Genomic DNA, 10,487 nt, shown 5'->3' with positions numbered 1-10,487 from the left:
AGCTTCACTAATTCTAAACAACAGGATACATAAGGAGATTCCTTTTAATCATGGAATAGCCATTGTACAAAGAGTCTGATGATAAGTCTGGTATTACTAGAGTGTAAATAATTTAATAATTACAAATTATCTAGCCAAGTGTTGAACAGTAGTATTTCTCAGAGAATAATGGTAGCAGAGACTTACCAGATGATTTTAAGTTATGCCCAAATCTCAGTTCCTCCAAGTCCATTTCTAGACTTGGTCCATTTACCAGATGATTTTAAGTTATCTTATGCCTGTATTTCAGTTCCTTCAAGTCCATTTATATTTAACTAAACATTCATTAAATCAAAAATAATGTTAAGAAAACACTTGGAGTGGATTGAAAGATAACATTGAATAAAAGAACTGGACTCGTGGTAACTAGGAATGTATATAAAGTGGACCTAAAAAGGGGCTCACAGCCACTCACAACTTCCAATAAGAGAAAAATTAAACGTCTCCCTCCTGTTGCTCACTAGAGCCTTTTTCTAATGTGTGGAGGATGATATACTTGTGCTTCACTCATACTTCTCTGCAGCAACTAAAGGTGCCTGGGAATTCCTGCATAGGGTTTTGATAGGTTGTCACATCTAAGTGATTAAAAGAAATGTGGAACAATTTCAAAAAATCAGATGGTACGGGCTTCCCTGGTGGCGCAGTGGTTGAGAGTCCGCCTGCCGATGCGGGGGACATGCGGGACACCCGTGCCCCTGTCGGGGAAGATCCCACATGCCGCAGAGCGGCTGGGCCCGTGAGCCATGCCGCTGAGCCTGCGCGTCCGGAGCCTGTGCTCCGCAACGGGAGAGGCCACAGCAGTGAGAGGCCCGCGTGACGCAAAAAAAAAAAAATCGGATGGTAAACTGCTGATACCACTGTGCCCATGTTTGGATTGGAAGACAAAAGGACATTCCTGCACCCCAGACAGAAAGCTACCACCCCTCTGCATGTATCTTCATCTTCCCCTGACTTCTTTACTTCATTCCCTTTCTCAGGCCGTTTTCTTCCTGTCCTTCCAGTTGAAAAACAATCCTCTTTCTAATTTCTTTTTTTTTTAATTTAGTGCACTACAGCACTTTGTTTCTCTCTTTTAATGTTTATACCCTTGTTTTTTCCCTGACTGCAATTAGCTAAAAATGTTTAGAATCTACCCCATAGAACAGACTCTGCGGGCCCTTAACTCACCCTGGCCAGTGAACTACTGCCTTTCTCTATTCATCTTGCTTTCCCAAACGACTACTTAAAACGTCAACTCTCTTCCAACCTCAGATCTTCCAGTTTACATCCTTGCTTTTGGCAGATGACATTGTCTCATATTTTATTAAGAAAATATAAAGTCTCAAAGAGGAATTGCCTGAACTTCAGACCTCCAAATCTACAAACTAAGTTATATCTGCACTTGTCCTCACTTCTTTTGCTTGTTTCAATGCGGCAATTTCCTTCTACCCGAAGTCAACCCTTATATTTGTGCTCTGGCTCCTTCCCTCTCAGGAAACTTTGTATAAATCCAGTATCTCTCTCTCTTGCTCTTGTATTTTTAACCTCTTTCTCTCTACAGGCTCATTTCCATCAATGATAAACATGCTACAGTATCTTGCTGTCATAACTACTATCCTTTCTTTTCACAGTTGGGCATTTCAAAGCATTGTTTGCATTTGTGTAAACTTGACATAATCTGTAATTGTCTATTTCAGACAATTTGTTTAGTGACAATCTTTTACTATACTGTAAGCTTTGTGAGGAAACAGACCATGTCTGCTCTATTCACCACTGTATCCTCAGAGCATAGCATGATGTTGGCTAAAGCAGGTACTCAATACATATTTGCAAATGGATGAATAATGGATGAATAGAATGTAGAGAATAGAGAGATTATATAATAATACATATTATACATATAATCACATCGGTGATTTATAATGATTATAATTTGTAATTGACTCTGGATGCGCAGGAAATTTCTGAAATACACACCAAATGTTAACAGTTCATGGCACCATAGGATGCACTCAGTAAGTATTTGTTAAATGAATGAAAGAAATTATCTCTCGATGGCATCATAGAGCAGGTGAGTTTCACCTTGTTTATATTTTTCTGTATTTGAATTTTTTACAATAATTTTGCATTCTTTTTCTCTTTTTTTAAAAATAGCACAAGGCGGCTTCCCTGGTGGTGCAGTGGTTAAGAATCCGCCTGCCAATGCAGGGGACACGGGTTCAAGCCCTGGTCCGTGAAGATCCCACATGCCACAGAGCAACTAAGCCTATGTGCCACAACTCCTGAGCCTGCACTCTAGAGCCCGTGAGCCACAACTACTGAGCCCACGTGCCACAACTACTGAAGCCCGCGCGCCTAGAGCCCGTGCTCCGCAACAAGAGAAGCCACCACAATGAGAAGCCCACGCAGCACAACAAAGAGTAGCCCTCGCTCGCCGCAACTAGAGAAAGCCCGTGCACAGCAACAAAGACCCAACGCAGCCAAAAAATAATAATAATTTAAAAAAATAGTACAAGACTTCCCTGGTGATCCAGTGGTTAAGACTCCTTGCTTCCACTGCAGAGGGCACAGGTTCAATCCCTGATCGGGGAACTAAAATCCCACATGCTGTGTGGCATGGCCAAAAACAACAACAACAAAAATAGTATAAACATATCCTTACCACTATTAATTTTTAGGCCTATCCTTGAAAATCTTTTCTGTGCTTTAGATATATACACGTGTATACAGTTTATACATATTTTAAAATAATTATGTATACACAGGAGGTTGCAAAAAGAGATTATGTGTACACTTCACTCAGTTTTTTCTAATGATCTCATCTTATGTCATTATAGTACAATATCAAAACCAGGATATTGACATGGGTACAATGTGTGTGCATATAATTGTATGCCATTTTATCACATGTAGATTCATATAGCTACCACTGCAACCAAGGTACAGACTTCTTCCATCACCACAAAGATACGCCTTGTGCTCCCTCTTTATACTCACGCCCACCCCCATTTCTCTCACCATTCCTAACCCTCTGTCACTAATCTGGTTTCCATCTCTATGATTTCGTCATTTCCAGATGTTATGTAAATGGAAATATATGGTATATGCCTTTTGAGATTGGCCTTTTTCACTCAGAATAAGGCCTGTGAGATTTATTCAAGCTATTGTGTGTATCAGTAGTCCATTTCCTCTTATGGCTGAGAATGATTCCCTGGTATGGATTTATCACAGTTTGTCTAACCACCTATTGGACATTGTGGTTGTTTCCACTTTTTTTTTTTTTTTTTTTTTTTTTGCGGTACGCGGGCCTCTCACTGCCGCGGCCTCTCCCATTGAGGAGCACAGGCTCCGGACGTGCAGGCTCAGTGGCCATGGCTCACGGGCCCAGCCACTCCGTGGCATGTGGGATCCTCCCGGACCGGGGCACGAACCCATGTCCCCTGCATTGGCAGGCGGACTCGCAACCACCGCGCCACCAGGGAAGCCCTGTTTCCACTTTTTGGCTTTTACAAATAAAATAGACCATTTGTATGTAATGCAATTATTGATATTTTAAGACTTCAGTTGGCCACTTTATTGTTTTCTGGTTTTGATTTTTCTATTTTCTTTTTCCTGTCTTTCTGTTGGTTACTCAAACATGAGTTAAGAATTCCATTTTGATTTGTCTGTATTGTTTTAAAGTGTATCTCTTTGTATAAATTTTTAGTGATTGCTCTATTATATATACATAACTTAGCAGTCTACTGGTGGTAATATTTTACTAGTTCCAGTGACGTATAAACATCTTGACCGCTAATTAAGTTCCTTTCCTGTCTCTAGTTTATAATTGTCTTAAATATTTCCTCTACGTACATTGAGAACCGTATTGAACAACGTTATAATTTTTGCTTCAATCATCAGATACAACCTAGAAATTTCAAGAAGGAAAGTGTTGTATTTACCTGTATTTTTATTCTTTCCATTGTTCTTTCTTCCTAATGTCCCAAGATTCCTTTTTGTTTAGAGAGCTTCTTTTAGTCATTCTCTTAGGAAAGGTTTGCTAGCAACAAATTCTTTCAGGCTTGCTTCATTTGAGAATGTCTTGACTTCTCCGTTATTACTAAAGCATATTCTCACTGCTTATAGAATCTGGATTGACAGTTCTTTTCTTTTGGCACTTGAAAACTGTGCAACTTCTTTCTGGCCTCCATAGTTTGAGAAGGGAAATCTGTCAATAAAATCGTTTTTTCCTGGGCTTCCCTGGTGGCGCAGTGGTTGAGAGTCCGCCTGCTGATGCAGGGGACCACGGGTTCGTGCCCCAGTCTGGGAAGATCCCACATGCCGCGGAGCGGCTAGGCTCGTGAGCCATGGCCACTGAGCCTGCGCGTCCGGATCCTGTGCTCCGCAACCGGAGAGGCCACAACAGTGAGAGGCCCGCGTACCGCAAAAAAAAAAAAAAAAAAAAAATTGTTTTTCCTGCTGTTTATAAGCTATTGTTTCTTTCTTGCTGCTTTCAAGAATTTTTTTCTTTGTCTTTAGTTTTCAGAAGTTTGACTATGCTGTGTCTTGGTGGAGATTTATTTAGGTTTATTCTATTTGAGATTCACTCAACCTTTTTATTCTATATGTTTATGTCTTTTGCCAGTTTGGGAATTTTTAGACGTTATTTCTTCACATACTTTTCGTGGTTGTGGTAGAAATCCAAGCTCCTCATTAGGCCTCCTTTGACACCCCATGTGGGCAGGAAAGGGCATCCCATTACTCTTGTACAGGGGTGAGGGTTCAGGTTCTCCACCAGCCTCCAGTGGTACCACCCAAGTTAGGAAGTAGAGGGGTGCTTCATCACTATACCCCCATGGCCTCCACTGGAAGATAGTAAAAGTTCTGGCTTCCCACTCAGTCTTCTCTGACACCATCCTGGAAGGGAGTTGGAGTACCTCATTATAGCCTGGCAAGGGTGAAAGGCTAGACTTCCCACTGGGCTACTGCTGACAGAGGTGGTGGAACCACCACTTTTTCTTGTGATATTTGGTTGGAGTATGGCAATGTGTCAGTGGTCTCCAAGAACACTCCTTTGTTCAATGATTCACCAGGAGGACTCACAGGACTCAATTTATTGTTGTATTCACGGTTGAGATTTACAGCAGAAGGTTACAAAGCAAAATCAGCAAAGGGAAAAATTTCAAGGAATGAAGCCTAGAGGAAACAAAGCACAAGATTCTAAGAGTTCTCTCTCAGTGGAATGGCCCATGGTGTGCTCAGTTTTTCAATCAGTGAATTGTGACAACACATATGAAGGGTTTTCTCCTGGCAAGCTCTTTAGAGATTCTTTACCCAAGGCTTTTGGAGGTCTGGTCATGTAGGTACTCACTTGCTAATATCAATTTCAGACTCCCAAAAAGAAAGCAGGTGAGCAGCATAAACCACGTGGTTTCCATGAACAACCTAGGCACAGTGAGACACTCTTCTCATTTAGGGAAGGTTTAATATCAGTGCAGGAAAATACCAGTGAAGTTCCCAGATGCCAGCCAAGGGCCAACCTCGCAAACAGGACTTTCTGGCAACAACAGGCTCAGGCCTCCCACGTTGACTCCTTTCTGCACAAGTGGTTATTAACTAAATGTTTTCTCCCTTGCTAGGCTGTGGCTTTCCTGGTTCTTTGCCTAGAGAGAACAGGCTTTTGTCTGAGCCCACTGACATTTCCAGGTTGTCAGTATCTCTAGCACCCCAACTATGAAGTAAAAAGAAAACTCAGAGAACTCACTCCCTTGTCTTTCCAGGTAACTAGCCAATCTGCCTTCTCTCCACCTTTCAGTCTTCTTATATTTGTTTTATAGCATCCAGGGTTTTTAGCTGTACTTGGCAGAAGGAATGGGGAGAAATGCAAATACTCTGCCTCATCCCGGAAAAGGAAGTCTCTGTATTACTTTTAAAATTAAGAAAAAAGTGATTTTTTAAATTTTCATTTTGAAAACAGAGTATATATATATATATATATATATATATACACATATATAAACAAAACATACACATATATATTAAAAATAGGCTTAATTTTTTAAATTGGATTTAGAACATAACATGGGATCTATCCTCTTAAAAAAAATTCTAGATATACAGTACAGTATCCCTGCAGGCAGTTACACATGCAGAGTGTTAACTGTAAAACCTGTGCTTCTGGTTTATATCCAAAGTCATGTGCATAGGAGACAATATCTTCTTAATCATGTGAGAAATAATTACAAATGTCCCTACCCACACATTCTAGACTAATGAACTATTTCTGAGATGAAAAATTTAGTATGATATACTGCAACCTAATCAACATTCAATTTGAAATCGTAAACAAGAACATCAAATTGTTATTATGTTGCAGTATTGCACATTATGAGGGCAATTTCATTTATTTGTTTTTTATATCCACAGTGATTCATAAGTGGATAAATTAATGTCTCCCAACTTCAATAAATATTAATGAAATGTCTAGACTGTTAGAATCTAAACATTTACAATGTGACAAAGCAAGTTTTGATCACCAATAAGCTATCTGTAATGAATAGTTTACCATTGTTTTATTCATTATACTTCTAATTGTCAGGAAACATTTCTTTAGCAATGTGTTAATGTCCAAAAAGCATTAGATGGGGTTCTAGAGGCAGCCTTGCCTAAAATTATCCTGGCTTTGAGGTAATCAATTTCCCCTGACCTCAATACCTGTTTATAAAAATGAGCTAATCGAATAACCAAAAGATGCTTTTAAATTCTATATTTTAAATCTCTAGGGCTTCCCTGGTGGCACAGTGATTAAGAATCTGCCTGCCAATGCAGGGGACACGGGTTCAAGCCCTGGTCCAGGAAGATCCCTCATGCCACGGAGCAACTAAGCCTGTGCACCACAACTACTGAGCCTGCATGTAGAGCCCGCGAGCCACAACTACTGAGCCCATGTGCCACAACTACTGAAGCCCGCGTGCCTAGAGCCCATGCTCTGCAACAAAAGAAGCCACCGCAATGAGAAGCCTGTGCACCACAGCGAAGAGTAGCCCCCGCTCACTGCAACTAGAGAAAGCCCGCGTGCAGCAGCGAAAACCCAATGCAGCCAAATATAAATAAATAAATATATTTATTAAAAAAAATATCTAGGGGACTTCCCTGGCAGTCCAGTGGTTAAGACTTTGCCTTCCAATGTAGGGGGTGCGGGTTTGATCCCTGGTCGGGGAGCTAAGATCCCACATCCCTCGAGGCCGAAAAAACAGAAAACAGAAGCAATATTGTAACAAATTCAATAAAGACTTAAAAAAAAAACTGGTCCATATCAAAAAAAATCATTAAGGGCTTCCCTGGTGGCGCAGTGGTTGACAGTCCGCCTGCCGATGCAGGGGACACGGGTTCGTGCCCCAGTCCGGGAGGATCCCACATGCCGCGGAGCGGCTGGGCCCGTGAGCCGTGGCCGCTGAGCCTGCACGTCCGGAGCCTGTGTTCCGAAACGGGAGAGGCCACAACAGTGAGAGGCCCGCGTACCACACACACACACACAAATCTCTAGGTTTTAATTCAAGAGTTCTCAAACAACAGCTTATGGACCTATTTGTGTCATGGTTTCCATCAACCTTTCACTTTCAAAATTAGAAATATAAAGATCACGTAGTGCATTTTCATAAAGCCAAATGGAAAAATCATGTTCTTTTTCACTGATATCTTTTATTACTTCTCTCATGTCTGTGTTTATCCTTCCTGGAATTTCCAGAGCTTCATTATTCATAGTGAAATAAATTTCATAGAGAATTTTCATTTAGTATTTAAAATTTCATTGATAACATCAAAGTGATACATTTTTTTCTTGATGCTGTATAAGTATTACCTCAAGTGATTTGTTTTGAAATATTATTTATGGTGTTAACTAACAGAAACTTAATCAGGCTAGCTTGTGTTAAAAAAGTGGGGACTGGGGTGGGGAAGAAGGGAAGTATTACAAGGGCACAGTACCTGACAGAGGGTATTAATTAAATGTTGCTGAACCAGGTACCAAGACAAGTTTAAGATCTTTCACAATAAATCCACAGACCTTATCATTAGAGTACTGCTATTAATATGACTCTGACTCCCAGTCTCTGTATCACTCAACTTCAAATCCCCAAACCCTGGGATCAGATCTTGTGGTGGCATAACTTAGGTGACCTGTCTGTCTCTGGACCAGTCAACTCCTTCAAGGGCATCAGGTTCTGCCTAAGCCTGCCTTGGCTACTGGGGAGGGTTCTCAGGGAAGAAGGCCTCCCTGTAGGTCAAACAGCCACTCTTGAAGTATCTTCTATACTGATAGTTAAGGGTGTTAATTCTCTTCCTGACAGGTCTCAATATTATTCTTTTTCTCTTCTTAACATTCTAGTTAATACAATATTTATTTATCCACTCTATTCTTTAGTAATAGTCACATTTTATCTGTAAGCAAATCATTCATTTTCATCCTCTCCATCCATATCTCAGCTCTTTGGATTTACACTAATTTTATTTTATTTTGTTTGAACGAATATTTATTTTACGTTTTCTTAACACCATAAAATTCACCATTTTAAACTGTACAATTCAGTGAATTTTAGTATATTCACAACCGTCATCACTATCTAACCTCGAAAATTTCCATCACCCTGCAAAGTGATCCAATATTTGTTCGGTGTTCCATTTCCCTCTTCCTCTAGCCCTTGGCAACCACTAATTTGCTTTCTGTCTCAACCGGTTTGCCTACAATGGACATTTAATATAAATGGAATCATACAGTATGTGGATTTGCGTCTGGCTTCTTTCACTTAACATACTGTTGTGGGGTTTTTTTAAATTTTATTTATTTATTTATTTTTGGCTGTGTTGGGTCTTCGTTGCTGCGCATTGACTTTTTCTAGTTGCGGCAATCGGGGGCTACTGTTCGTTGCCGTGCGCGGGCTTCTCATTGCGGTGGCTTCCCTTGTTGCAGAGCACGGGATCTAGGCGTGCGGGCTTCAGAAGTTGTGGCTCACGGGCTGTAGAGCACAGGCTCAGTAGTTGTGGCGCACGGGCTTAGTTGCTCTGCGACATGTTAGTCACCAGGGAAGCCCATCATAGTGTTTTAAAGGTTCATCCATATTCTCATCTGTATTAGTATTTTGTTCCTTTTTATGGTTCTATTGTGTGACTATGCCACATTTTGTTTATTCATTCATCAGTTGATGGATATTGGTGTTGTTTCCACTTTTTGACCATTATAGATAATGCTGCTATAGACATTTGTGTACAAGTTGTGTGGACATACATTTTCAATTCATTTGGGTAGGTGCCTAGAAGTGGAATTTCTGGGTCATATGGTAATTCTATTGTTTAACTTTTTGAGGACCTGCCAAACTGGATTTACACAAATTTTAAATTCTACCACCTGCAAATGTATTTTATGCTATCATTGCTACTAACATATGAAGAAATATTAAATAGTTCCAAATTAGTTCATGGTTCTCAAATATTTTTTAAAAATTAACACAAATCTCTCCATTATTTTCTTCTTAGAATTGCCCCCTCAAAATTTGATTACATTTGAATAACTCTGATTTTGACATGAGTCACAGTTACTATTCCCTTTTTGGTATAGTGAATCTAAGTATAACTTCTTTCTTCATTACTTTCCCATAATAATATTGCTAATTAACAATGACAATGATAACAGCTATTGTTTATTCATGTAAGCACCTTAGTTGTATTACTTCACTTAATTCTCATAACAAACTAAAGAGCAAACTGTATATTCTGCATTTTACTCATTGTTTGAGAAAATCACGGGCAGCTGTCTGTTTAAAAGCACAATTTGTTACTTGATGTTCTACTTTTAACCTTGGTTTAATTCAGTTTCTGATCCCTCAACAAGGCTGGAGAATGCAAACTTAGGACTCCAATAAACAGTCACAGACATATCATTAGCACTGCTTTTTAGTCGTATTGATTATTATTTCTAATCAATGGTCAGCACATCTGATATCTGGTACTATTCTCTCCAGATGTCTTCTGTATCAACTGATTTGGACATGGTGCTTTTATGATCATGAGAAATGGAACTTCAGACATTACTTAATTACGTGCCTCTTTGCTTTCTGTTTTTGTTTGTTTGTTTCAATAAGCTGCTCCAGTGATCCTTCCATTTCTGAGTTATATCCCACTTCCAATTGTGTTTTCTGAACTGCTCACCCTTTGATCATTCTGCTGGTCCCTTATTATTAAGTTACTAACCGCTGACACCTGCGCATATCATCATGTCTAAGAAATGCCTCTAACAGGTTAAGTATTATCATTACACCCATTGTGCAGATAAGGAAACCGAGACATAGTGAAGTGCTTAAGTCACACCAAGGAGTTAGTGGAAGATTTGCACCCAGGTAGTTTGACTGCACAGCAAAATTATCCAATAGAAACATAATTTGAACCACATATGTATAATTTTAAATTTCCCAGTAGTCACATAAAACAAGTAAAGA

The sequence above is a fragment of the Monodon monoceros genome, unplaced genomic scaffold (assembly GCF_005190385.1).
Source record: "Monodon monoceros isolate NGI ecotype Baffin Bay Population unplaced genomic scaffold, NGI_Narwhal_1 Super_Scaffold_12, whole genome shotgun sequence".
Taxonomy (NCBI): Eukaryota; Metazoa; Chordata; class Mammalia; order Artiodactyla; family Monodontidae; genus Monodon; species Monodon monoceros.
Note: the sequence above shows the minus strand (reverse complement) of the source record.